Below are 27,472 nucleotides of genomic sequence, written 5' to 3'. Positions count from 1 at the left end.
GTAGGAGATTTTACCATACTACTTTTGGTAGTTAATAAACTTAGGAGACAAATTAGTAAGGATATAGAAGACTTTATAATTTTTCCAATTGGATATATATAGTACACATAGAAATTCATGACCGTTAGTATTTGCTAGTCCATAATGTATCTTTGGCAAGTTTCACAAGACCACATGAATGTGGTGGTATAAACCATATTCTCTGACCATAATGAACTTGAGTTAGAGTTAAATGATAAGTGATAATGAGAGTGCTTGGAAATTACAAAAGCACTCCTAAATAACTTACAGGTGAAAGATGAAACCATAATGGAAATCATAATCATAATGGAACTGAACAATTGTGAAAATTCTGTATACCACAATTTGTGGTGTATAACTAAACTGACATTTAGAGGGAATTTTAAACCATTATATCTTATATAGGAAAAAAGCCTGAAAGTCAGTGAGTTGAGAAGCACCCAACTGAAGAAATTTTCAAAAAGTAGAATAAATCCAAAGAAAGTATAAGCAAAGATATCATAAAAAGCAGAAATTAATGAAATAAAGAAAAAATATAAGAAAGTTTAAAAAGCCAAAAGTTAATTGTTTGAAAAAAATTTAACAAATTTATGACAAAATTAATCGGGATAAAATAATGAACAACTATATAATGTTATGGATGAAAAGAGCATGAAACTATAGACATGGTCATGATTTAAAAAAATAAGAAAATAGTATGAATAACTTTGACAATAAAATTTTAAATTTAGGCCAAATGGACAATTGCCTAGGGAAAAAAAAATCAGCTTACCAAACTTTCAGAGAAAGAAATAGTTTTAAACCCATTAAAGAAATTTTAAAATTTAAAATTCTTCCCACAAGGAAAATACTAAACATTACGTATTTGGTAGCTTTGCATTGTATCAACTGGGTAAACTGGAACTGTTTCCCAGAATTTCCTCCTTGTATGTTTTTTTTTTTCTGCGTTACGTGGGCCTCTCACTCTTGTGGCTTCTCCGGACGCGCAGGCTCAGTTGCCATGGCTCACGGGCCCAGCCACTCTGCGGCGTGTGGGATCTTCCCGGACCGGGGCACGAACCCGTGTCCCCTGCATCGGCAGGCGGACTCTCAACCACTGCGCCACCTGGGAAGCCCCCTTGTATGTTTTTGTGTTACAGTTGGTCATCATGGTTAGATGCAGTGAAAGACAGATGCACAGGTTCCAGTGAGTCCTCACTCTTCCCCATAGTGATTGCTGCCAGGTTGCAGATTGTTCTCTCTCTCCCTTATTTGGTGTTAATCTCTTTTTCCTGACTGTTGACCCTGATGCACACCAGTGATCCCAGTTCCACCACTAGACACAGATGCAGACATCTTCCATTGACGTCCCCACCAGCTCTGCTTCAGCTACCACTTGAAAGGTAAGAGTGCCTGGTGTGCAGATTTCTCTGCATGGATAAACTTCACCTTATCCATGCATTCCATTGCATCAAGAGTGCTGATCAGTGACTTCTCTGACCGTCCAAATCCCTTCTCTGGATCTTACTTTCCCAGCTCCTCCTGCAATTAGGTAAGATATAATTTCTATAATAACTTCTTTATTCCATATACCTAGTTGTTTGCTTCCTTGATTTAATCTTAACTGACATAACAGTCAAATTCAACCAAATATTCAAGATATAGCTAATTCTTATATTACACAAATACTTCCATAGAATAAAAAAGGAAAATGAGAAGATATGTTGATGGCAAATAAGCATATAAAAAGATGATCCACACAATTTTTAATTTACATTTTAAAACAACAATGAGATACTGCTACACACCTATTAGAATGGCCAGAATCTGGAACATGGACAACACCAAATGCTGGCAAGAATTTAGAACAACAGGAACTCTAATTCATTGCTAGTGGAAATACAAAATGGTACAGCCACTTTGGAAGACAGTTTGACTACTTCTTATAAAACTAAACATACTCTTAGCATAATATCCAGCAATCAACTTTTTGGTATTTACTTAAAGGAGTTGAAAATTTATGTCCACACGAAAACCTGCACATTGGTGTTTATAACAACTTTATTCATAATTGCCAAAACTTGGAAGCAATCAAGATGTCCTTCCATAGGTGAATGAATAAACTGTGATAATCCAGATAATGGAATATTATTTAGCACTAAAAAGAAATGAGCTATCAGGGGTTAAGGGAGAGACATGAATAGGTGGAACACAGAGGATTTTTAAAGCAGTGAAAATATTCTGATGATACTCTAATGAGGGATACATGTCATACATTTTTCCAAACTAAGAGAATGTACAACACCAAGAGTGAATCTTAAGGTAAGCTGTGGACTTTGGGTGTTTATGATGTGTCAGTGTAGTTTCATCAATTGTAACAAATGTACCATTCTGGTGGGGGATATCAATAATGGGGGAGGCTATGCATGTGTGGGGGCAAGAGGCATATGAGATATCCCTGTACCTTCCTCTCAATTTTGCTGTGAACCTAAAACTGCTCTAAAAAAATTAAGTCTTTTTTTTTTAAGGAAAACACTCCTTACCTCATTTTATGGTGTTAATACAACACTTATTTCTAAAGTAGATAAGTATAGCACAAGAAAGAATGATTACAAGCCAAAGTCAATTATGGGTATAGATGTAAAAAGCCTGAACAAAATACTAACAAAAGAATTCAGCAATTTATTTAAAAGATAGCATTTCATGACCAAATGGCAATTATATAATAAATGAAAATTTGGTTAAGTATTTAAACCAATAAGTATAACAGTAACAAATAAAAAGAAAAAAAAATAAATGCAGAAAAGGTTTTCAATAAAATTTAACATCCATGTATGACAACAATCTTAGCAAAATACAAAGAAAAGTGAAGTTCCTTAATTTGGTGAAGGAAAATCTGCTAAAATCCCATGGCAAACATTATATTTAATGGTGAAATGTTGAAGATCAGAGTCAAATCAAGGATGCCCTACTAGCATCACTTCCACGCAACATAGCACTAGATGTTGTAGACAGTAATTTGACAGCACCATAAAATTCCAAAAATAATGTGATTAAATTTTTTTAAATATGTAAAGATTGAAAACAAGGAACTTAAACTCTCATTATTTTAATATGATACAGTTGTTCATAGAGAACACAAAAGAATCTACAGTTAAATTGCAAGAAGTAATACAAAATTATACCTCAGTGATACTAATTAGAAAATATAGTTAAAATACATATTAATTACAATAGTAGTATAAATATGAAGTAACCATGAATAAATCTAACAGGGTCCAAGCTATGTTGGAGAAAATTTAAAACTTGATGAAAAGATACAAAAGATACCCTAAAGAAGATATACCATGTTCATGGATAGGAGGTCTTAATATATCTCCTCAAACAGATAATTAGATTCAATAACATTTTAATAAAAATTTCATGTTTTTAAAGTAAAACTTGACAAACTGATTCTAAAATTTAAATGGAAAGTTATAAAATTCTAGCATATCAGAAATTTCCTGCTGTGAATAATTAGAAAATTGCATAAAATACAACAATCTATTTGAAGGCATCAGAGAGCTACTAAGGCAGTGAGAATTTGAAGGGTTAAATCTTGGAGAGAAGGAATGGAAAATGCAAAGAGATGAAACTGACATTTATTGTCACTTTTCTTCTTGAGGCATTTGCCAACTTCTAAACAGAAGACTAAAAGGATAAGAGGAGAATAGCAGTCAAATGAAGAAAGGTTTAACAGAGCTTTCAACAGTTTTATGGGGCTAGGAGAAAAAAATCAGAGTTTAGGGCCTGCCAAAGAGGAGTGGCCCTGATAACCAATGCAAGCTTTCATAAAGGATCTTTGAATGCTACACCCTAGGCAAAAGAGCTAACTAGAAACAGTCCAGCGCTTACAAAGAAACACAGATTCAAATTAGCTCATTCCCAAATGGGATTAAGAGCTAACTAGAAACAGTCCAGCTCTCACAAAGAAACACAGATTCAAATTAGCTCATTCCCAAATAGGATTAAAGTGATCTTAACTTTAATTTTGCTACAGGCAAAAAGTGAACCCTCTCTATAGGAACCTAACATCATTGAAAACCTCTGATTATTTCTTCAATTTTGTATATGCTATGTCTGGCATTTAATAAAAAATTATTAGGTAACCCAGGAGATAAACAATTGACCAAAAGCCAGGAGAAGAGGAAAAAAGAACTACAGGCAAAATGAACAGATTTATAGGAGATTCAATTACTGAAGTTATTAGACATGGATTTAAAGTTAACTTAGGTTTACATGTTGAAGAATATAAAGGCTGAGAAAAAAGAATTCAGCAAGAATTTGAATCTATTAAAAATAATCAACTGGAAATTACAATAACTGAAATAAAGAACTTAGTAAATGGGTTTAACATATTAGACACAGCTGAAGAGAGAATTAGTGAACTAGAAAATTAGGTCAATAGAAAATATCTATACTGAAACATGAAGAGAAAGAGAAAAAATGAAAAATACAAAAAGCACAATACATGAGACACACAAAAAAACTTCTAACACACACCAAATATATATATTTAATTCCAGAAGGGTTGAAAAGAGAGGATGGGAGTAAAAGCAATATTTGAAGATATAATGTCTGAGAATATTCCAAAACAGATGAAAAATAATAAACCAGATTAAAGAAATGCTACAAAATTAAACAAGATAAATATTTAAAAGCTTAAATACAATGAAAATAACACTTTTAAAGCATTCAGAAATAAGAAACATAATTTCAAAAGACATAACAGAAATGATGTAAGGCAGAAGAAAATAGAATAATATAAAGTGTTGAAAGAAAATAACTAGATTTCTACATCCAGCAAAAATTATTGTTAAAAATGAAGGCAAAATTAAAACTTTAGATAACAAAAACAGAAAATTGGACACCAGAAGACATGCACCAATAGAAATACTAGTAATTTTTCAGACAGAAGTGGAATGATACCAGGTCGAATCATGAAAATATAAGAAAAGAAGACCAACTGAAAGGGAAAATATGTGGGTAAATTTAAATGAGTATAGGCTGTTTATGAAAAGTCAAAAGTTATCCATGAACAACCTAAATGCTCATCAACTGATGAATGGATAAAGATGTTGTATACACACACACACACACTGGAATATTATTCAGCCATATAAAAGAATGATATAATGCCATTTGCAGCAACATGGATAAACCTAGAGATTATCATATTAAGGGAAGTAAGTCAGAAAGAGAAAGATAGGGCTTCCCTGGTGGCGCAGTGGTTGAGAATCCGCCTGCCGATGCAGGGGACGCAGGTTCGTGCCCTGGTCTGGGAGGATCCCACATGCTGTGGAGCAGCTAGGCCCGTGAGCCATGGCCACTGAGCCTGTGCGTCCGGAGTCTGTGCTCCCCAACGGGAGAGGCCACAACAGTGAGAGGCCCACGTACCTCAAAAAAAAAAAAAGAAAGAGAAAGAGAAATACCATATGATATCACTTACATGTGAAATCTAAAATATGATATAAATAAACTTATTTACAAAAAAAAGTTACCCATGAAGAAGAATTAAATAGGAGGACTTGATCTAGCAGGTATCAGAAATTATTATAAACCTATAGCCACTAAGAAGTGTAGTGTCATTGTAGAAATATAACAACAATGGACAAATGGAATATAAAATACCCATACATGAAAACTTGAAAGATGATAGAGTAGGTAATGCACATCGGTGGGATAAGAATGGAGTATCAGCAAGTACACCTGAGAAAATCAGTTAACTGTGCAGAAAATAATGAAACAGATCCCTACTTTACACATTTACCAAAAAAATCTATCTAAGGTAGAATATAAACTTAAATGTGGAAAGCAAAGCTAGAATGCCTTTAGAAATATTTATAGGAGCATATGTTAATAACCTTGGGTTAAAGGAAAATTTCTTAAGACCTCAAAAAGGAAAATATCAATAAATTATTAAAATTAAGAACTTTTCTGTTCCTCAAAATACACCACAAAGAGAGTAAAAATACAAGATGTAACTTTGAAAAGAAGTTTGCAATAGATATAACTGACAAAGGATGATATAAACCTAGAATATATACATACTTCCTAAAGGGAACAAGAAAGAAAATGCAGTAGAAAGGCAGACAAGGGAACACAAATATGCCCCCAAAAACCACATGAAGAGGGACTTTCCTGGTGATGCAGTGGTTAAGAATCTGCCTGCCAAAGCAGGGGACATAGGTTCGAGCCCTGGTCTGGGAAAATCCCACATGCCGTGGAGCAACTAAGCCCGTGCACTGCAACTACTGAGCCTGTGCTCTAGAGCCCGTGAGCCACAGCTACTGAGCCCATGTGCCAAAACTACTAAAGCCTGCGCACCTAGAACCCGTGCTCCTCAACAAGAGAAGCCACTTCAGTGAGAAGCCCAGGCACCACAATGAAGAGTAGCCCAGGCTCGCCGCAACTAGAGAAAGCCCATGGGCAGCAACAAAGACCTAATGTAGCCAAAAATAAAATAAGTAAATAAATTTATACAAAAAAAAAAAAAAAACACATGAAGAAATGATTAATCACATTAGTAATTGGGAAATCCAACCGCAATGAGATATCATTTCACACTCATTGGCAAAAATTTTAAAGTCAGACCTAAGTTTTGGCAAGAAGTGTGGAACAACCAGTACTCTATGCTGGTGGGGTGTTAATTGGTATCGCCATGTTGGCATTACCAAGCAAATTTGAACATTGTTCATATTTTACAACCTAGCAATTCTAATCTGAGGTATATATCCTAGAGAAACTCTTATACCAATAATATATCTCAAGGCACATACAAGAGTGTTTACAATGGCAAAAAATCTGGAGCCTGTATAAATATCCATCAACAGTAACGTGATAAGAAATCAGTGTATAGGTTTATTATGGAATACTGTAGAGCAGTTAAGTGAATTATAGCTATGCACATGAAAGTGGATTAATCTGACAAACAATATTTAAACAGAAAAGAAGAAAAATTTATGTACAAAATAATTCCATTATATAAAGTTATAAGCAGGTAAAGCTAAACAGTGTATTGTTTGTGGATGTAGGCTTACATGGAAAACTTATAAAGAGAAGCAAGGGAATCATTGACAAAAAATTCTGAAGGGTAGTTGTCTTTGGCACTAAGAGAGGAGACCTTTCAGTGATGGGCATCCAAGGCTTCTGAGGTCCTGGTAATGTGCTATCTCTAAGTCTTAGTAGTAGGTATATAGGTATTTCTATTGTTATTATTTCTCTGTAAACTACCCATATATCATAATATAAAAGTGAAAAAAATGTGCGTTTCACAGTTGCCAAAAGAAAAAAAGGGTGAAAAGAACACAAAATATATTGTCCCTAAATTTTACTGAGCACTTCATGGATTCCAAAGCAGAATTATTCACATTCCTTGCATTTGTCTGGGTTGGGTCTTCTGAACTCTGGATCCCTGAAGCCATGGAGCATGTATGCCAGATTAACATGTTTCTGAGCTGGGAATTTTCCTCCACAGTTGGAAGTCTGAAGAGAGGCAGAGAATGCTGTTTACCACACATACTGAACACTTTGGGCAAATAGAGGTATAAAAAAGAGGAATGAGATAACAGAGGTTATGAGGAAAGAAAGGCTGTGTACAAACTAGGAGGCAATATAGAGAAAAATAGAAAATTGGCATTTGGAGTCTCATAAGAAATTACTTGGTTGGGGATGGTAAAATCTGATGTTCATAAGTATGATGAGAAGAGTCATTCAAATTCTGCTGCTTTGATTTGCTTCATTCTTCTATTAACAAATCTGACCTTTAGCAATTGGTCGTTTAGGTTTTCCCATTAACTTTAAGTTTTCAATTCTGCTTTTCAAATCCTTGTGCAACTTTCTGTGTTTGCTAAATTACTCAACAGATTCATACAGCATTGCTTGCTTATGTTTGCTCTGCGCTGGAAATGATAATGAAAGTGTCTGTACTTCCTGCCTTCATGAGATAGTTGATAGGGATAAGTTTTTAAGCAATTAAAATAGAGAGGAAATAAAGATAACAAATGCAAGAAAGCAGAAGCTTCAAGGTCCTCTGCCTCTAACAGCTTTTTTAACCCCCTGCCATATTAGAACTCTTAGAACCAGCTTTTGTTCCTTTCTCATTCCAAACTCATAGCTTTCTTTCAATTTCTCTCTTGGACTCCAAATGACTTTTTACTCCCTCACAATCGTTACCGTCTTGTTATTCAAAATCTCATAAAACTCAGCAGAGTTCTTAGAAAATAAGGCAAATAGAAAAATCTGGACTTCGGCGATCACTCGGATCACTAAAGCAGTCACTCTACCTGCTCAAGAGTAAACGAGGGAAAAGAGCCTTTATAATTCTAGCCCTGTAACTGGACAACCTTAGAGATACAGCATATCTCAAAGGTCTTCTAGTTCCATGATCAAAGTAGAATTTTCTCTCCCAAGTCTCTGAAGAGGGTCTTTTGGCTTCAGCTTTCGACTTAAGACTTGTGGTCACAGGGAGCTTGGTACTTCAAAAGACAGCTTGTAATGCCGTGGGGGTCGTAAGAAAATTTTTCCTTACAGTGAGCTGTTCACAGCCACCCACTGGGCTGGCTCTGACATCTAGAAAGATCAATTCTTTATCTAATCCTTAAAATATTAGAAAATAGTGTCTCCTTTTTCAAGATGTATCTTGAGAATCTTCTTTTCCAGGAGCCAAATACCCCTGCTTTTGTTGTCCGTTCTTCTATTGATTATATTTTCAGACGTAGTTCAGACTATGCCTCTTTGGAGGTCTGACTCCAGGGTGTCAGTACCCTCAGTATCCTTTTCTTCCCCCGCCTAAATATTTATTTATTTATTTATGTATTTGGCTGCGTTGGGTCTTAGTTGCAGCACACGGGATCTTCATTGCGGCACACAGGATCTTTAGTTGTGTCATGCAAACTCTTAGTTGTGGCATGTGGGATCTAGTTCCCTGACCAGGGATTGAACCCGGGCCCCCTGCATTGGGAGCATGGAGTCTTAGACACTGGACCACCAGGGAAGTCCAAAGGTGCCAGGATCCTTTTTGACATGAGGTGTCCAAACTGAGTGCCACACTCCAGATGTGGCCCAGATCCTGTGGAGAACTAAGTGATTTATTTCCCTTTTTGCACTCAACTTCCCAAATCTTGTTAGTTTTGATAGCAACTACATCACACAGGAAAATCATATAGAGCTAATCAGGGATTAGCATCAGACTTGCCCTAACGAAGTATTAAATGTAAAGTTGCCACAGATCATAGGGTATCCATCCAAGATTTGAAGTGAGAGATCTCTGGGTCTGAGGATTGGGCAGGAACGTAAGGAGTTGGAATAGTTCTCTCAGTCCCTTGTCCCAGGGCCTCTTGTCTCTGCTTCTCTCCACTCTGCTTTTCCTCTTCCCTTGACAACATGGCCTCTTCCAGCCATTTCTGTTTCTGTATAACTTTGGCTTTCCTCTGCTCCAGTGTGCCTTGAAACCAACCTAGCCCAAGTTCCATACAACTTTTCATTTGAAGTACCCACCTCCCCAGCATCCAGCTCAGTGTCTCTCAAATTTTTGTGTCCACAAAATCACACAGAGATCTTGTCAAAAATGCAAAGAATGGTTCAGTAAGTCTAGGAGAAGGAATGTACATTTTTAACAAGTTCCCAGCTGATGTAGATGATGATGGCCCAAAATTCACACTTCGAGTAGCAAATCAATCAGGATTGAGTTAAGTTAAACTTGCTTCTGATGTTTGAGGCTTATGTCTGTTAAGTTAAAATATTCCAGAAAAGAAGAAAATTATGAATTATCTTCTTAAAATAGGTTTTTTGTTTGTTTTTTCGGTACGCGGGCCTCTCATTGTTGTGGCCTCTCCCGTTGCGGAGCACCAGCTCCAGACGCGGATGTGCAGGCTCAGCGGCCATGGCCCACAGGCGCAGCCGCCCCACAGCATGTGGGATCTTCCCGGACCGGGGCACAGACCCGTGTCCCCTGCATCGGCAGGCGAACTCTCAACCACTGTGCCACCAGGGAAGCCCAGGTTTTTATATTTTAGATTCTATTCGTCTGTCATTTCAGTGAGATGGAAGAAAAGAAAGACTTGTTCTCAATCAGATATCTTAAAGGAACCCTTTACGTTGCATTCTTTATCTTTGTACCAGGCCCTGAACTAGGTGCAGACTTGCAATTACAAATGGTCAAATGCCCCTTTTCAATAGCTTCCCCAGGTGGGTCTGTATGGCCCTTCCAGGGATCTGTGAGTGTGATTTCCAAACTGTGCAAATGATGTCTAGAGGGGAAATATTGTGGTTCAGAACTAAAACCTATACCCGACACCAGAACCCACAGACCTGCTGCAGGATGCCAACTTCCCCACATTACGGATACTGGGAACCATGTCAGCGTTTTATTATTTTTACTCCCTAATCTAGATGCCTACTCCATCGTAGTGATACCTAGTCCAATTAGCTTCAATATTTCTTTAGTTTTAAGTACATAGGTAGTTTCTGGAGACTGAAGTATTTGAGTGAGTGTGCAATGAGAGGGGTTGACGGGGATATAATGAGACAGGATAATGAGAAATTTCTCTGACAGGAGACTGGGGAGGGTAACGAAGTGATTCTACCTTGGGGAGCCTAGGAAGAAACCCTATAGCTGTTCATTTCAAGCCTGGCTTGTCAGAGTTGGTCCTATCATTCATTCAGTTTTAAAAAACTAGTCCAAGAAAAACCACATGATCCATTTGGGGTTTGCAAGAGGTCTTCTATAATTCAGCAAATGGGCACATTAATTTAATCAGAAACTTGGCTTCCTTTCCATCTCTTCGATTTTGCCAATTAAGAGGCATAGCCATGATGGATAGCTTCATTTAGGATGCAAAGAAAATCAAAGTACTCTGGGAGATTTGTTAAGCCAAAAATACACTCACGTGGGACCATTGTAGAGATCAGTTTTCAAGCCCATGAAAAATAAATGGAAGTGTCTTTGTGTGAATCTGCCAGCATCTGTACCACTGCATTATGCATGATCCCAGTCATGTTCGTCTGTTCATCACACGGTTTCAACAAGAGTTTTCCATTTTACCAAATGGGAGAGATCAAGACAGAATCCATAGTTTCCTTACTCTGGTTTTCTTGGCAGGATCCTCTCTTGTCCTTTTTTTTTTTTTTTTTTTTTTTTTAGGGATCTGTAATTTATATTTGGCTATAGCCACAGAGGTTTGCCTCTTCCCTTAGAAGGCAGTTTTGAAGGCTTATAGTCTTAATGTTTGCTCAATAATTTTTCTTTTTGCATCACTGTCATTTTTTTAAATTTCAAATAAACTTGTTATCATTAGTTTGTCTAAGAGTAGATCTCATCTAGGTAGTTAATAAGTATAACTTTCATGTAGATATTATAAGAAGAAGAAACATTGATCTGATTCCTACCCTCTATTAGTTTATACACATATACACAGATATAAAGCAAATAGCAATCTGGGTTTCTTTTTTCCTAAAAGCAATTAATTTATTCATTTTAGTGCTAGATTATGTAAAATGGAAGCTTGCATTTGAATTACAATTCTAATAAACAGAGTCATTATCATTGCCTAATTAGAACAATTTCTGCATTTTATAGGCATTGAATTTTTTTTGGATACCATAGCAAGTAACAAGCCCATGTGCTATTTTTTTTCTACACAAATTTAATCTATGCTAATAGCTATTCAAACTCTTTCAGACTGCTGAATATTTGTTGTTAGTGCTTTTCTTCTCTTGATCAAGATAGTAATTGTCATGGCTTAAAAAATAATCATTTTGTTTATTCTGCCTAGCTCCAAATCTTCTATTCTAATTTGTTTTATATTGCTTGCTCTGCTTCTCTAGCATTCTCAATTTCTTTTGATTAAGGACTATTGTTTAAACCTTGTGAATGACAGTCATTTATTTGTCACACAAATATATTTTAGTCCAGATCACTACTGGTATGGGTTGCTATTGGATTCAAATATTTGATAACTGCATACTATAACTGAAACTTTAACAGTATCTCAGGCAATGGTTTAAGTGGCGGCACCTATAAAACTTACAAAGTTCCATAATGATCAGCTTTCATTTTTTTCCATCATGCTGTTAAATTAGAGACATATTTGTTCAGTGACCAAGACGTCCAAAAGCCAAATCCCTCTCTTTTCCTAAAGAATGACCTTCCTGAAGGAGAATAGAGCTCATCTACAAAATTTTAGTCAGTTGTTCCTTTGTTTCAGGAAAGCTTGGAATTGAGACAAATAGGAGAAAATGTGTAATTTGTGACTTGAAAAGCGAAGAGATGTATATGAACCTGAACCACAACTTTTTCAGTCAGCTTTATAGGCTTAAACAGAGCTGGAAAGATGTTCTTCTGCAAATCTAGATGTCAAGAAAAAGCAAGTTTCTGCTCCAGCAGTGTTTGCAGGCTCTGAACACGTACCACTGGAGGGAGATGAAGTGCTTTCAAGTGGTAGCTAAGTGAACAGTTTATTTTAATGGTTAGGTATTTACTTTTCATCCAACATTTAATTATGGAAATTTTCAAAATGCAGCCGATTGGAAAGAATTTTACAGCGAACGGCCATAAACCTACCACCTAGATTCTCCATCGACATCACACTGTACTTGCTTCATCACATATCTAACCTTCTAGCCACCCCTTGATGGAGCCATCGATTCATCTTATTTTTAATGCATTGCAGACACCGGTGCATTTCCCCTAAAACCCTTCTGCATGCAGGTTATTAATGAGTTCAATATTTGTTTATAGCTTCTTTTTCTTTTTGGGGGGTTTTTTGCATTTTTTAATGTTTTTATTTTATATTTGGATATAGTTGATTTACAATGTTGTATTAGTTTCAGGGGTACAACAAAGTGATTCAGTTATACATATACACATATCTATTCTTTTTCAGGTTCTTTCCCACGTAGGTTATTACAGAATATTGTGTAGAGTTCCCTGTGCTATCCAGTAGGTCCTTACTGATTATCTATTTTGTTTATTTTTCTATATTAGTAAAATTTACTGAGTTTGACAAAATGAATATATATACCTATGTAGCCCAAACTCCTGTAAAATACAGAATAGTACCATCACCCCAGAAAGCTCCCTTATGCCTGTTCCTCCTTCGTCTCTGTCCCCATCTCATCCCCAGGTAACCACTGTTCTGGTTTTTTTTCACCATAGATAAGTTTACCTATTCTAGAACCTCAATTAACTGGAATCATATGATATGTATTCTTTTGTGTAAGACTTCTTTCACTCAGCTTAATTTTTTTCTTCATTTTTCTGTGTACATTGGTAGTTTATTCCCTTATGTTGCTGAATAATATTCTGTTAATAGACCACAGTTTGTTTATCCGTTCTCTTGTCTGTTTCCAGTTTACCATCATGAATAAAGCCTCTATAAGCATTCTTACGCCAGTCTTTTTGTGTAAATACATTTTTATTTCTCTCAGGTAGGATTCTAACTGCCAGGTCATAGGCTAGGTGTATCTTTTAGTTTTATAAGAAACAGATTTTTTCTATACTTTAGAAAAAATATAAAACGCTTGTACCATTTTATATTTCCACCAATAATGCATGAGTGGTTTGGTTGTCCTATTGTCAGTCTTTTTAATTTTACCCTTTCTGGTGACATGAGTGTTATCTCATTGTAATATGATTTCCCAGGTGCTTATTTTTAATATGTTTTAGGAAAAAGACGATTAGAACACCAACTCCATGAGTTCAGGTACTTCAGGCTGGAGTCAGGGCCAATAAATAGTGAGTCAATTTAAGATCAAGTTCAATAAAAATACCAAGTAAATAATAGTTGAGGTGTTGTATGGATATAGAAAATTTGTGAATAAGTGAAGCTTAAGAAATACTGCTATAGAGGATCTTTTTTGAGACTTCCTCTATTTCCAAGGCTTTTCTTTTCTTTTTTTGGATCGAGTCAAAAACTCAACATGTAAAAATCTTTAAGACATTTCAATTACCTTTACCCACTACAGAGTCATTGAGTTCTGAGATTAGAATTCTATGTAAACCTGGAGTGAAAAAGATTTCAGCATCATCCTTGCTTTTGAAACCATGCTTTAAGCAGTCTAATTGTATAAAATGGCAACAAAAGAAAACTATTATAAAGGCAAAATAGCAAGGTAGACGTTAGTACCCATTGGAGCCAGCCTGCTAGACTTGCCCCTCGGTTCCACCACTTACTAGCTGTGTAAAGCTGCCAAATTATTTTCTTCTCTGTGTTTCAGTTTCCTCATCTATAAAATGTGGGTGGTAATAGTAACAACTTCATATGAAGCTGTGAGGAATACATAAATGAAAACATGTAAATAGCATATAGTAAGTATCATATAAGGGTGAGCGACTATTATTTTTGTTGTTGTAGGAGAACCAATCAGCCCAAAGAAGGGAAAGATTCCTGTAGGCCAAATGGGGAATGAGGCAGGGGAGTAGATACCTCTAGAAAGCAGAAAGCCCTGTGCCTTCGGAAATGGGCACTATCTTATTATCAGCCTGGGGCTCGTTTCTCCTTATTGCTCTTTCTTTGGGCAACAGCGTTTCCCAGTTATCAGCTTAGATGGGGCTGAGCTCATCTCCTGGCCATGTGATCCAGGCCTGGCCAATCAGCATTTCTCATCCCTAAGTTTACATTGACTGGCCCCAGAGATGAACACTTGATCTCAATCAGGATAATAATACTCTATCCTGGGATTTCTGCAGGGGCTCTTGAGAGAGTTACTCCCTCTCTTTTTGCCAGAGATGCGAAGCTGATAAGCCATAATGATGGTGCAGCTGGGAGTCATTTTGCCACCCCCTGGGGAGAGCCTGCCAGAGACGGAATCCCACAAAGAGAAATGCAACACTGGGGAGTGAGAGTGAGAGTGAGAGAGGGAGGGAGAGGAAGAGAGAGACACAGAGAGACAGAGACGGAGAAAGATCACTGACATTTTAACAACTGGCCCCAGCTATACTGATCTGACCTTACCATCTGTGGACTATTCAGTACCTTTTTCGCCTAAGCCATCGTGAGCTCGGTTTCTGTTATTTGTGGATCCTGATGGATACATCTCTTATAATCAAGGGCACATTTTTGCAAGATAATTTCTTTGAGTTTCGGAGGCTTTGCTGTGTTTACGTAAATATCTTTCTCCACTGAAACTTCTGTAGGTTGTTTGTGTAGGCTACGCGGAGACACTGCCAGAGCGAGGTTTATGAAATCCCCCAACAGATCAGGAGGCAGGTGTAGAGAGAAATGATGCCAATCAGTTTATTGTGTAGCAGCCGTGGAAAGCAGGAGGAGACCCTTCGTTCTCAGGGTCATCTGGATTCGGTGGAGCAGAGTGGGATGGGGGAGTGGGGTAGGGTAGGATTCTTGGGCAAATCTACCCCCGGTAGATATTTCCCTGGCACTCCCCATGGGATGGGGAGATAAGAGATCTGCTTTCCTTTCCTTCTCTTTTCTCAGTCCACTTCTCTCAGTTGTTGCTACTCAGACTACTAGACCTGTGCCTCCAGGAGTCCTCAACACTTTTTGATAACATTCTGATAACAATACTCCCTTATATTCCTGGACAAATATGCAGTAAAAAACATGGTGTAATCATCTGATTTCAATCAGCCCAGCCATCTGGAAAAGGTGCCTTTCAATCATTTGGTTGAACTGGCACTCAGCCTAAGATGACCACATCTATATTTAGTGATGTCCTAATCACAGTGTCGGTAAGTATGGCTTCTCATTGCAAAGCTGGATAATTGTACTTATTCCTGTTAACATCTCATGTGCCTCAAAGAGTAATTACAGATAATGAGAAAATTTAGAAACCAAGGATTGTGCTTATTACTGAGTGACGAATGGAGGGTGCTTGAAAAGTGTCATGGGGGTTAATTAACCAGGACTGACACTGCCTGCTCGTGCACAGCTCAAGGAGGCACGGTGTGAGCTCTTGCGTGGTACACGCCATCGTCACTCCACACGGGCCTCACTTATGGAACCCCAGCTACTTGGGGAAATGGAGGGAAGTGGTGCTGAGGAATAAGTGGGTTCAAGAGAGTGGGGACAGAAAGCAGTAAAAGTAACTTGGGATGATTAACAAGAATTTTCTAGCTCTGGCCCACTCTCTCCTCACTTTGTTTATACTTTTTTTTTTTTTGCGGTACGTGGGCGTCTCACAGCTGCAGCCTCTCCCGTTGCGGAGCACAGGCTTTGGACGCGCAGGCTCAGCGGCCATGGCTCACGGGCCCAGCCGCTCCGCGGCATATGGGATCTTCCCGGGCCGGGGCATGAACCCGTGTCCCCGGCATCGGCAGGCGGACTCTCGACCACTGCGCCACCAGGGAAGCCCTATTCATTTATTTTTATGTTCAATTCGTTCCTTCAAAAAATGTTGAGACTCTACTTATGTTGCAGGGACTGCACAGAATGCTGGGTATAAAATGACCCACCCTCACAGAGTATTAGACCATCTGGGGACTAGAATGGTGATGATGAGGACAGAACCTGCTTATAGTGTGAGATGCTAGACTCTAACCTGGTCTGCCAGGGTGCAGACAGATGTCCCTGAGGATCTGACACTGAAGCTGAGACGGGAAGGAGGAGAAGGGAGAGTTTGACAGGAGGAAGAGAGAGGTAGAAAGACCACTTCTGACCACAAGAACAGGTGAACGTGGAGGCCCTTGGATGGGGAGCAGCTGGCTCCTTGGAAGAACTGAGAACATACCAGAATGATTGAAGGAAGGGGAACAAGGCAATGGTGGCTGGAGCTGTGAGCTGGAGCCGGTGAGTCTTTCTTGGTCCTGTGTCGGAGGCTAAACTTCATCTAAAAGCTGGCAGGCTTAATGGGAAATTGTAAGTTTTCTTATGATTGGACCTTATCTAGTGTTAGATACACGTGAGATTCTTTTCCTTTCATTCTGTAGTTTTAATCCCTGTGAATAAAAATGAGGTAGAGGAATTTATGAGGCAAAAGAATTAGTAAGTAAGCCAACAAGGACAGAGAACTTCTAGAATAAGTTGATATTTATAAGGTAGTAACGAATTTTAGAACAATGTGGTGATTAAGAGCAGGAGCTCTGATCTCAGGTTAATCAACTTCAAGCCCAGCTTTTTTCAATCACTAGATGTGTGACTGAATATGTTGTTTAAGTTTCCTCTTGTTTTCTCTTATCTGTAAAACAGAGACAATATTAACTACTTCATAGGGCTGTTGTGAGGATTATGATATAATGCATTTAAGCAAGGTGTCTGGTAAATAGCATATGACCAATTGTTAATTAACACAAACATTTTAGTGGGAACTTATCTTTCCCACCATAATAGATTGTGAAAAATTTCATGTTTATTGTAATATATACCATTTTATAAATTCATACGTGATAAATGACAGAAAACCAAGTTCACACACGAACAGTAGATAATATATAGATGTTTTGGAAGGCAATCTGAAGGATTAGAAGCTTGGATAAGAATGAATAAATAAGGAATTAATTACAGTTAAATTGTGATAGAATTTAAATATAATAAGACAAACAGCCAGGTTTAAATGGGTAAATAAACAGAGATGTTAAAAGAGAGGCAATAAGCCTTTTCAGGGGATTCAAAAAGCAATAAAGAGAATTTTAATTGATGCTTGAAAGCAAAGGGGCAGAGAGAAGAGCAGGACAACTAACAAATATCTTCAAGGGCCAGGGAAGTAACACGACCACATAATTCTACCGCATGTAACAGACTAGGGAGTTGTGGGCTCTGCATAAAAGCATTCAAATCACAAACTACATGTATAAGAAAAACCATGCTGACCAAGACAGTTTGCTACCCCAGGAATAAAGTGATGTCTCTCAAATGAACGGAAAGTAGCAGTGGAAACCCTGAACGAATCCTTTCCACGGCATGAGTCCTGTTCCGCACCCTCCTGTCTTCCCTGATCCACATCCCTGCCCCGCCAGCATCCATGGGCGCCTACTGATTCATGTTAGCCTGGCCCTGTGGTGCTTGGGAAGACAATCCCCCTCTATCCTGGCAAACCCAGCAGTTCCTTGGTTGATTATGCTGAGATTTGACCCTAATTGTGGGTGTGATGGCCAAGAGGGAATATGGGGGGCAGATCACGACAAGGGCAAGCAGTGAGGCAGCTGAAAAAGCGAAACCTCTTCAAGTAAGAATGTGTGTGTTTGGGGAGGGGCCTCCACCGCAAGTCCCGGGAGTTCATAGGAATCTGGAGGGGGTCTGTCCAGGTTCTCAAGTGCATCTACCCAGAGATCCCCATGCCAGTTCTCAGGCTCCCGCTTCTTCCCCATCAAGGCCCTGACTTTGGTCTTTGCTGGGAATCCAACCCTCTCTCAACTTCTGCTGTTCTTACCATTAAGCCTTCCAGCTGCAGAAGATGAGGGTCATTGTAAAAAGCTGCCAGAGGTTCCTTCTTTTCTTGCTCTCATACTTTGCTTTAAACTGTTAATCAATAGACCTGCCAGTCACTTTCTCTTGTTTAAATTTCCCAGGCCTTACAGTTACTCTTTCCCACATACCCTAAATGCCTATCTCATTGAACCAGTTAATGGGCCGCTTTCCACCCAAATCCCAACCCGGTTCTCCACAGGTAAAGGTCTTAGCAATCACCAAGCTGGGAACTAGCAGCCCTCCACCTCCCACCAGTGACGTGAGCCTCCTTTCCAACTGGCCAGGTAGGGATGTAGAGCGTTCCACCCTCAGCGTTGCTTCCTGGGACCAAATGCAATACCACCCCTCTTAGGTTGGATTCCCTGGAAGGAGCTTGATGCGCAGTTTCTTGTTCAGGTTATTTATTGGAAGAAAGCTTTCTGGAGAAGAGGAGTAAAGGAATCAGGGATAGGGCAGAGAGGAAAAACTAAACAAGGGTGTGATGTAAGCTAGAGACCAGCTTTCCCCTGTGGAAGATCTGGGGCAGGAATTGCACTGCAGGACCGACCCCCCCCACCCCGGGGTGAGTGGGCCCATCTTCTGTTTCAACATCAGTCGTTAACTGATGGCGGTCCGCGTTGTCTGTGCCCACGCCCACAGCCCCAGTACACACGCAGAGAGAGTGGGCAGTTCTCCAGTGAGTTGTTATCAGCTGCTGAATTGAATTTCTAGGCCCGAGGTGGAGCCCCCCCTTCCTGGGGTGCCGCATCAGCAAACAGACACTTAGATAACTTGTGTGTCCCTGTAAATGCTTCGCTTGACCGGAAATGCGGTGTATCCAGCCAGCCAATCCCCTAACGCCAAGCCAACTCTGGACTCTACTTATTTCCTTGTTCTCACCCCGGACCAGGTTGACTACGTGGCCCCTGCCAATCAGATGTTTTCTATTTGTCTCTTCCTTGTTCGTTCTTTTTTATCCTCTGAAAGCTTCCTGGCTTCTGACCCAATTTTCAGTTCTTCAAGTGGAGACTGGCTGCTTCATGACATTGTTTGTGTCACTGACATTGTTTTCCTTAATCATCCTTTAACACAGCAGCTGGGGGGGGGGGGCGCTCCGGGTGGTAGTGGGTGGGGCGCCAGCAACCTCCCTCACGGCTGTCGTTACTATCATGATGGATGATATTATTGAAGAGCAGTTTGTAGTTTTACAACTGGAAAAATTTTCCCTTTCACGGTTGATGTGAAGCTGACGGTAGCTCTTTTCTTTCTGCTAAAGGCAATGTTTTCCTTAATGTTAGGCCGGAATGTTCTAACTGGAAAAGCCTTTTAATTTGAAGGGGAAAAGCAAGTGAAATTTATTAAATAGAGTGTTAATAAAAAGGTGTATGGTAGTAATTTTTCTCTTTTTCCCCACAGGCCTCCTAACGCATTCCCCTGACACTCCTCTCCTAAGCATGTTTGTCTGCTGGTTTCTGAGGTAAGAAAACATTTTTTTTTGCTCAGCTGTAATCCAGGCAAAATTTCCAAGTTTGTGAATTAATCCACTGTCTCCTGCTTACAGCTAGCTAAGAAGGATACAGTATCATATTATATATTTACCAAAATACACACTTCAATATGTGAACCAGAATTAATTTACATTTTGGGTAGAAAAATCCATTTTGCCTCAATCATGTCATGTAAGCACCTGAGAAATTGTTTTTCTGAAAGCTGCTGGGCAACTTCCAGAGTGATCTAAGGAACTATAAATGTGAATCTATTTGTAATTGACAAGCAAATAAGTCTCAGGCATGTTCTTAGGGTTTCAAGCTACTCTGACTAGTCCTCATGGCAGAAAAGGAAAAAAAAGTACTTTTCTGAAGGTAACTTTCATTTTCTTCCCACATTCGGCATACGTGGAGGAATTTAGGGGAAATTTTGCATTTAATGAAACCCATTTATAAATTTTTCTTATGAAAATAGTATACTGGTTGCAGCAATCATGGGGACAGGAAGTGCTCAATCTCTGTTCAAGTCTTTGGTTGTGAGTATTAGAAGTGAGAGCTGCTGAGGTCTGTGGTATAGGAGGCGTGGGCTGAAGAATCTTGTTAAAAGGGAGACTTACACATTTCAGCGTAAGTCTAAGACCACAAGTAGATACGACCTTTCAGGGAAAAAAGTGCCGAAGAGGTGGATTGCTTCCCCTGCCAGGAGAGAGAATTTTTGTACAGCTCTCCGGAGAGCAATCCTGGTCCAGCAGGGGTTTGATTGATTTGCAACCGGATAGGTAATCACTTGAAGAAAGTGTTCCAGAAATATTTGGAAGTTATGGTTTCTCTATTGGACTGCCTTGAAAATTTGTGTCCCCACAGGTGCTGTGTGATCTGTAAAAAATGTAGTGGCTCATGAGCTTTTGGTGGTGGGTGATGAAGGGTGATGGTGATATGCTGAAAGAAATCAAAATTCTTTTTTTGGTCAGGAATGGTAGCTTGGTTTGATGTATACTAGCTCATATTTACTGAGGGCTCAGGCTGTACCAAGCAGTATCTAAGAACTTAAATGTATTTACTTATGAGGGAGGTACTTTTACTAACCATGTTTGATAGATAAGGAAATTGAGGCAAAGAGAGGTTAAGTAACTTGCCTATAGTTACATAGCTAATTAGTGATAGAGTAAGATTTATATCTAACTACTTTAACTCCAGAGCACATGCTCTTTACTGTTTTGCTACACGGCCTCCAAGGGCATAACCATAACCAGGAGGAGGCATTATAGGCTTACATCATTCAGGTTACTTTGAAGCGAGACAGTGTCCCAGCAAAGAAGTTAAGTGAGGAATTGGATTATCTTCTGGTGAATTCAGTCAATCCTATTTGTCAACCCATCTATTTTGAAACAGTCAAGTTGTTGATGATGGTGTCTAAGTCCTCAATTGCTGCTTGTTTGGGTTTCTTTCACCTGGTTTCCTAAATTCTCCACTTCATTGTATTGATTGAGTTTGTACCAGCTAAAAAGAACCAAAGTGCAGTGAAGCAAATGAAGTAGCCTGGATCTAACCTTGAGCGTATTTCTCTTTGCCAACGTGGAATTTGGAGACATGTGTGTAACTTTAATTGGGAAAAAGTTGGAGTCAACATGACCCTCAGAGATCATCTCGAGATGAGGAATCTGAGATTGACTGAGGGTCAGAGACTTGCACAGCATCACACACAGTGGTTAACAGAGGGGCTTCAAGGGAACCTAGGATGCTTGCTTTCTAGAACAGAGCTCTTTCCACAACGGTGCCCTGTGACCTGAAGAAGCTGAAAAGTAACAGTGAAGAGTAACAGCTCTGGTGACAAGGCATTTGCTCAAAAGAGGCAGAATCCAATAGTGAAACTGTCCTATTAGAAGTCTCCTGGGCCATTCATCCAGAGAGAGCCCTCCGGGAGGAATACGTTTGGTTCACATTTACTCTTTGGTACAATAGATGCCTGACAATGAGGTGGCTGGGGCTGGTTAGGATGGTGATAACGACAAGTTGGCAACCAAAATAAGAATAATCCAGATTTATAACTTGAAACCTGACCCAAACCACAGTGTAAAACAAGGGACTCTCAAATGCCAAGGACCTCAAGGGATTTGATATCTCGGGAAATTAGGCCAATCTCCTCTTCATATGTCTAAGTCTTTTGAAGAGATCATGATACTGTAATCCTACCTTTGACAGTTGTGGAATAGTTCAATTGTGATTGATTTAAAGTCACAGGAAAAGTATCCTATCTCTAAAAATTAATTTAAAACGTCACAGCCCAAAAGACTAATGTTAGTATCTCATGTTTCTAGGCACATAAATATTTACTGACCAAGTAAGTGTTTGCTCTAGCCAGTACATTACATCCCTGGCTAATCCTTATCTATTTTTATGTGAAATAAAAATTTTAAATTATGATCAAAACACTTCTTTTAAGTTACTTAACTAACATTTAATTAAATAATTGCTGGTTAGTATCATTTGCATAATAGTTTTTGGACTGCTTTGTACAATTTCTTTAAAGTCTTTTTTTTTTTTTTTTTTTTTTTAAGATGTTGGGCGTAGGAGTTTTAGTAATTTATTTATTTATTTTTGCTGTGTTGGGTCTTCGTTTCAGTGCGAGGGCTTTCTCTAGTTGTGGCAAGCAGGGGACACTCTTCATCGCGGTGCGCGGGCCTCTCTTGTTGCAGAGCACAGGCTCCAGACGCGCAGGCTCAGTAGTTGTGGGTCACGGGCCTAGTTGCTCCGCGGCATGTGGGATCTTCCCAGACCAGGGCTCGAACCCGTGTCCCCTGCATTAGCAGGCAGATTCTCAACCACTGCGCCACCAGGGAAGCCCTTCTTTAAAGTCTTGACTAGGTTTTTGTTAATAGTGAGAACATAACTGTTGCCTTAAGGTTTACATGCCTCTAATATTCTGTACAACTAAGTTTCTGCTTTTCTATTCAGCTCACCTTGTTAGGTGGGGATAAACTATCTTGTACCAACTTAACGGGAATATTGCAGAACCAGTGAGGAAATGCCCAAAGTGCTTTGATAATCTTACTTGTGTGTGCCTGGTGATATTCATTAAAATGTCTTTCGTGAGCAGCACATAAGTGGGTTTTTAGTCTTTGAAATAAGTTGATTTTCAACTTGATAATGTAGTTAAATTCAGCTTCATTTTGAAATGTAAGTATTTTAGAGTAGAAAAAATGGGAAATTTCCCCCACTAAAAGAAACTATGACTTCTTGGAGAAATGCTCGATTCTGGGTCTGGGTCAGGAAAAGCTCAGGTGAGCTTGGGACTTCCTGTTCTGCCCAAAGGAGAGGAAGCTCCCAAAGACGTCTGAGGACACGCCAAAGGGACACAGCAGCCGTTCTAAAGGGCGCCCACTGCCTAAAGACGCGATACGTTGAGCAGCCAAAAAAGAATAATGACTACAATTGTTGAAACATGTGGAAAATATAAAAAATCCATGAGTTCATTGCTTTTTTTCCGTAAAAGCACCAAATAGCAGATGCCGCCGGTGCTACGGGAGGCCCCGGGGGCCCTGGAATGGGAGGCCGCGATGGCTTCCGCGCAGGCTTCTGCAGCGGTGTCCGGGGCCGGGGCCGCGGCCGCGGAGCTCGCGGAGGCAAGGCCGGGGACAAGGAGTGGCTCCCCGTCACCAAGCTGGGCCGCCTGGTCAGGGACGTGAAGATCAAGTCCCTGGAGGAGATCTGTCTCTTTTCTTTGCCCATCGAGGAATCTGAGATCACTGATTTTTCTTGGGGTCATCCCTCATGGAGGAGGTTTTGAAGATCATGCCTGTGCAAAAGCAGACCCGTGCTGGCCAGCGGACCAGGTTCAAGGCATTTGTCGCCATCGGGGATTACAACGGACGTGTTGGTTTGGGTGTGACGTGCTCTAAGGAGGTAGCCATTGCTATCCGTGGGGCCATCATTCTGGCCAAGCTCTCCATCGTCCCCGTGCAACGAGGCTACTGGGGGAACAAGATTGGCAAGCCCCGTACCGTCCCCTGCAAGGTGACTGGCCGCTGAGGCTCTCCGCTGGTGCGCCTCATCCCTGCCCCCAGGGGCACTGGCATCGTCTCAGCCCCTGTGCCCAAGAAGCTCCTGATGGTGGCTGGAATTGACGACTGCTACACCTCTGCCAGGGGCTGCGCTGCCACGCTGGGCAACTTGGCCAAGGCCACTTTTGATGCCATTTCCAAGACCTACAGTTATCTCACTCCTGATCTCTGGAAAGAGACGGTGTTCACCAAGTCTCCATATCAGGAATTCACTGACCATCTTGTAAAGACCCACACCAGAGTTTCCGTGCAGAGGACTCAGGCTCCAGCTGTAGCCACCACATCGTTTTCTATAGGAAAAATAAAGTGAATGAAGCTAGTTTAAAAAAAAAAAAATCCATGAGTTCATAAAGAACGAAAAAAGAAAAAGGAAAAAAGAACCTCAAAACTCATCTGTCACCTTTGGAAGTCACTGCTGTACCAGGCTGATACTCTGATAATCATCATTTAAGGAAAGAATTAAGGATTTATCCTACCTTACCTGTATAGTTTCCTACATAAATTGTATTTTAGAGTGCCCAAATTGCCTGAATTGACGAAGAGTGATTATTTTTTCTTTTCCATTATAGTTTATTCCAAGTTATTGAATATAGTTCCCTGTGCTATACAGTAGGACCTTGTTGTTGATCTATTTTAGATATAGTAGTTTGTATCTGCTAATTCCAAACTCCTAATTTATCCTCCTCCCCCCCCCAACCACTTTCCCCTTTGGTAACCCTAAGTTTGTTTTCTATGTCTGTGAGTCTGTTTCCATTTTGGAAATAAGTTCATTTACATCAGTTTTAAGATTCCACATGTAAGTGATATCATGATATTTCTTTTTCTGCCTGACTTCCTTCACATAGTATGATAATCTCTAGATCCATCCATGTTGCTGCAAATGGCATTATTTCATCCTTTTTTATGGCTGAATAATATTCCATTTTATCTATATCTGTATCTATATACCACATCTTCATCCACTCATCTGCTGATGGATATTTAGACTGTTTCCATGTCTTGACTATTGTAAATAGTGCTGCTGTAAACATTGGGGTGTATGCATCTTTTCAAATTAGCATTTTCTTTGGACACATGCCCAGGAGTGGGATTGCAGGATCATATGGCAACTCCATTTTTAGTTTTTTAAGGAGCCTCCATACTGTTTTCCATAGTGGCTGCACCAATCTACGTTCCCACCAACAGTGTAGGAGGGTTCCCTTTTCTCCACATCCTCTCCAGCATTTGTTATTTGTAGATTTATTTTTTTAACATCTTTATTGGAGTATAATTGCTTTACAACGTTGTGTTAATTCCTGCTTGTAGATCCCTTAATGATGGCCATTCGACCAGTGTGAGTTGGTACCTCATTGTAGTTTTGATATGCATTTCTCTAATAATTAGCAATGTTGAGCATCTTTTCATGTACCCGTTGGCCATCTGGATGTTTTCTTTGGAGAAATATCTATTCAGGTCTTCTACCCATTTTTCGACTGGACTGTTTGATTTTTTGTTATTGAGTTGTATGAGCTGTTTGTATATTTTGGAAATTAAGCTCTTGTCAGTTGCATCATTTGCAAATATTTTCTCCCATTCTGTAGGTTGTCTTTTCATTTTGTTTATGATTTCCTTTGCTGTGCAAAAGCTTATAAGTTTGATTAGGCCCAATTTGTTTATTTTTGCTTTAATTTCTATTGCCTTTGGAGATTGACCTAAGAAAACATTGGTATGATTTATGTCAGAATGTTTTGCCTATGTTCTCTTCGAGGAGTTTTATGGTGTCATGTCTATATTTAAGTCTTTAAGACATTTTGTGTTTATCTTTGTGTAGAGTGTGAGGGTGTGTTCTAACTCCATTGATTTACATGTGGCTGTCCAGCTTTCCCAACACCACTTGCTGAAGAGACTGTCTTTTCTCCATTGTATGTTCTTGCCTCCTATGTCCAAGATTAATTGACTGTAGGTGTGTGGGTTTATTTCTGGGCTCTTATTCTGTTCCATTGGTCCATATGTCTGTTTTTGTGCCAATACAGAAATGTGTCTTTATTACTGTAGCTTTGTGGTATTGTCTGAAGTCTGGAAGGGTTATGCCTCTAGCTTTGTTCTTTTTCCTAAGGATTGCTTTGACAATTCTGGGTCTTTTGTGGTTTCATACACATTTTAGGATTATTTGCTCTATTTCTGTGAAAAATGTCATGGGTAATTTAATAGGGATCACATTAAATCTGTAGGTTGCTTTGGGTAATATGGCCATTTTAACAGTATTAATTCTTCCAATCCAAGAGCATGGCATATCTTTCCATTTCTTTGAATCATCTCCAATTTCCTTTATCAATGTTTAATAGTTCTCAGCATGTAAGTCTTTCACCTCCTTGGTCAGATTTATTCTTATGTATTCTGCTTTTTTTGGGGGGGGGATGTGATTTTAAAATGGATTGTTTTTATGCATGTGCAGGACCGCAAGGACTCCACCCCCTCCCTGCAGACCAGAATCCTATAAAGAAGCCCCACCCATGGCCTGTCAGGAAAAGCGTGTCCTCGAGAGCTCAAGCTTGCACTTCTCCATTCTTTGATCGAAAAATAAAGCTTTCCTTTGCTTCTGCACTGAAAAAAAAAAAAAAAACGGGATTGTTTTTACTTTCCCCTTCTGATGTTTCATTGTTAGCATAAAGAAGTGCAACAGATTTCTGTATGTTAATCCTGTATCCTGCTACCTTGCTGAAGTCATTTATCAGTTCTAGTAGCTCTTGTGTGTAGTCTTTAAGGTTTTCTGTATAGTGTCATGTCATCTGCATATAGTGACAATTTTACCTCTTCCCTTCCGATTTGTTCTTATTTATTTTTTATTGAAGTATAGTTGATTTACAACGTTATGTTAATTTCTGCTGTAGAGCAAAGTGACTCAGTAATACACATATACACATTCTTTTTTATGTTCTTTTCCATTATGGTTTATCCCAGGATATTGAATATAGTTCCCTGTGCTATACAGTAGGACCTTGTTGTTTATCCATTCAATATGTAATGGTTTGCATCTACTAACCCCAAATTCCCAGTCCATTCCTCTCTAACCCCCACTCCTCCTTGGCAATCACAATCCTGTTCTCTATGTCTGTGAGTCTGATTCTGTTTCATAGATAAGTTCATTTGTGTCATATTTTAGATTCCACATGTAAATGATATCATATGGTATTTGTCTTTCTCTTTCTGACTTATTTCACTTGGTATGATCATCTCTAGGTCCATCCATGTAGATGCAAATGGCATTATTTCATTCTTTTTTATGGCTGAGTAATTTTCCATTGTATTTATATACCACATCTTCTTTATCCCTTCATCTGTTGATAGACATTTAGATTGTTTCCATATCTTGGCTATTGTGAATAGTGCTGCTATGAATGTAGGGTGCATGTATCTTTTTGAATTAGTTTTGTCTGGTTATATGCCCAGGAGTGTGATTGTTGGATCATAGGGCAACTCTATTTTTACTTTTTTAGGGAACTTCCATACTGTTCTCCATAGTGGCTGTATCAATTTACATTCCCGCCAACAGTGTAGGAGGGTT

General features: G+C 39.2%; 1 pseudogene; it reads left to right on the top strand.

Moving 5' to 3' along the window:
* The first annotated feature begins 18,081 nt into the window (after positions 1–18,081).
* Positions 18,082–24,238, top strand: LOC116753917 (annotated as a pseudogene).
* The last annotated feature ends 3,234 nt before the right edge of the window (positions 24,239–27,472 follow it).

The sequence above is a fragment of the Phocoena sinus genome, chromosome 5 (genome assembly GCF_008692025.1).
Source record: "Phocoena sinus isolate mPhoSin1 chromosome 5, mPhoSin1.pri, whole genome shotgun sequence".
NCBI classification, from domain to species: domain Eukaryota; kingdom Metazoa; phylum Chordata; class Mammalia; order Artiodactyla; family Phocoenidae; genus Phocoena; species Phocoena sinus.
Note: the sequence above shows the minus strand (reverse complement) of the source record. Positions and strands in the feature narration are given on the sequence as shown.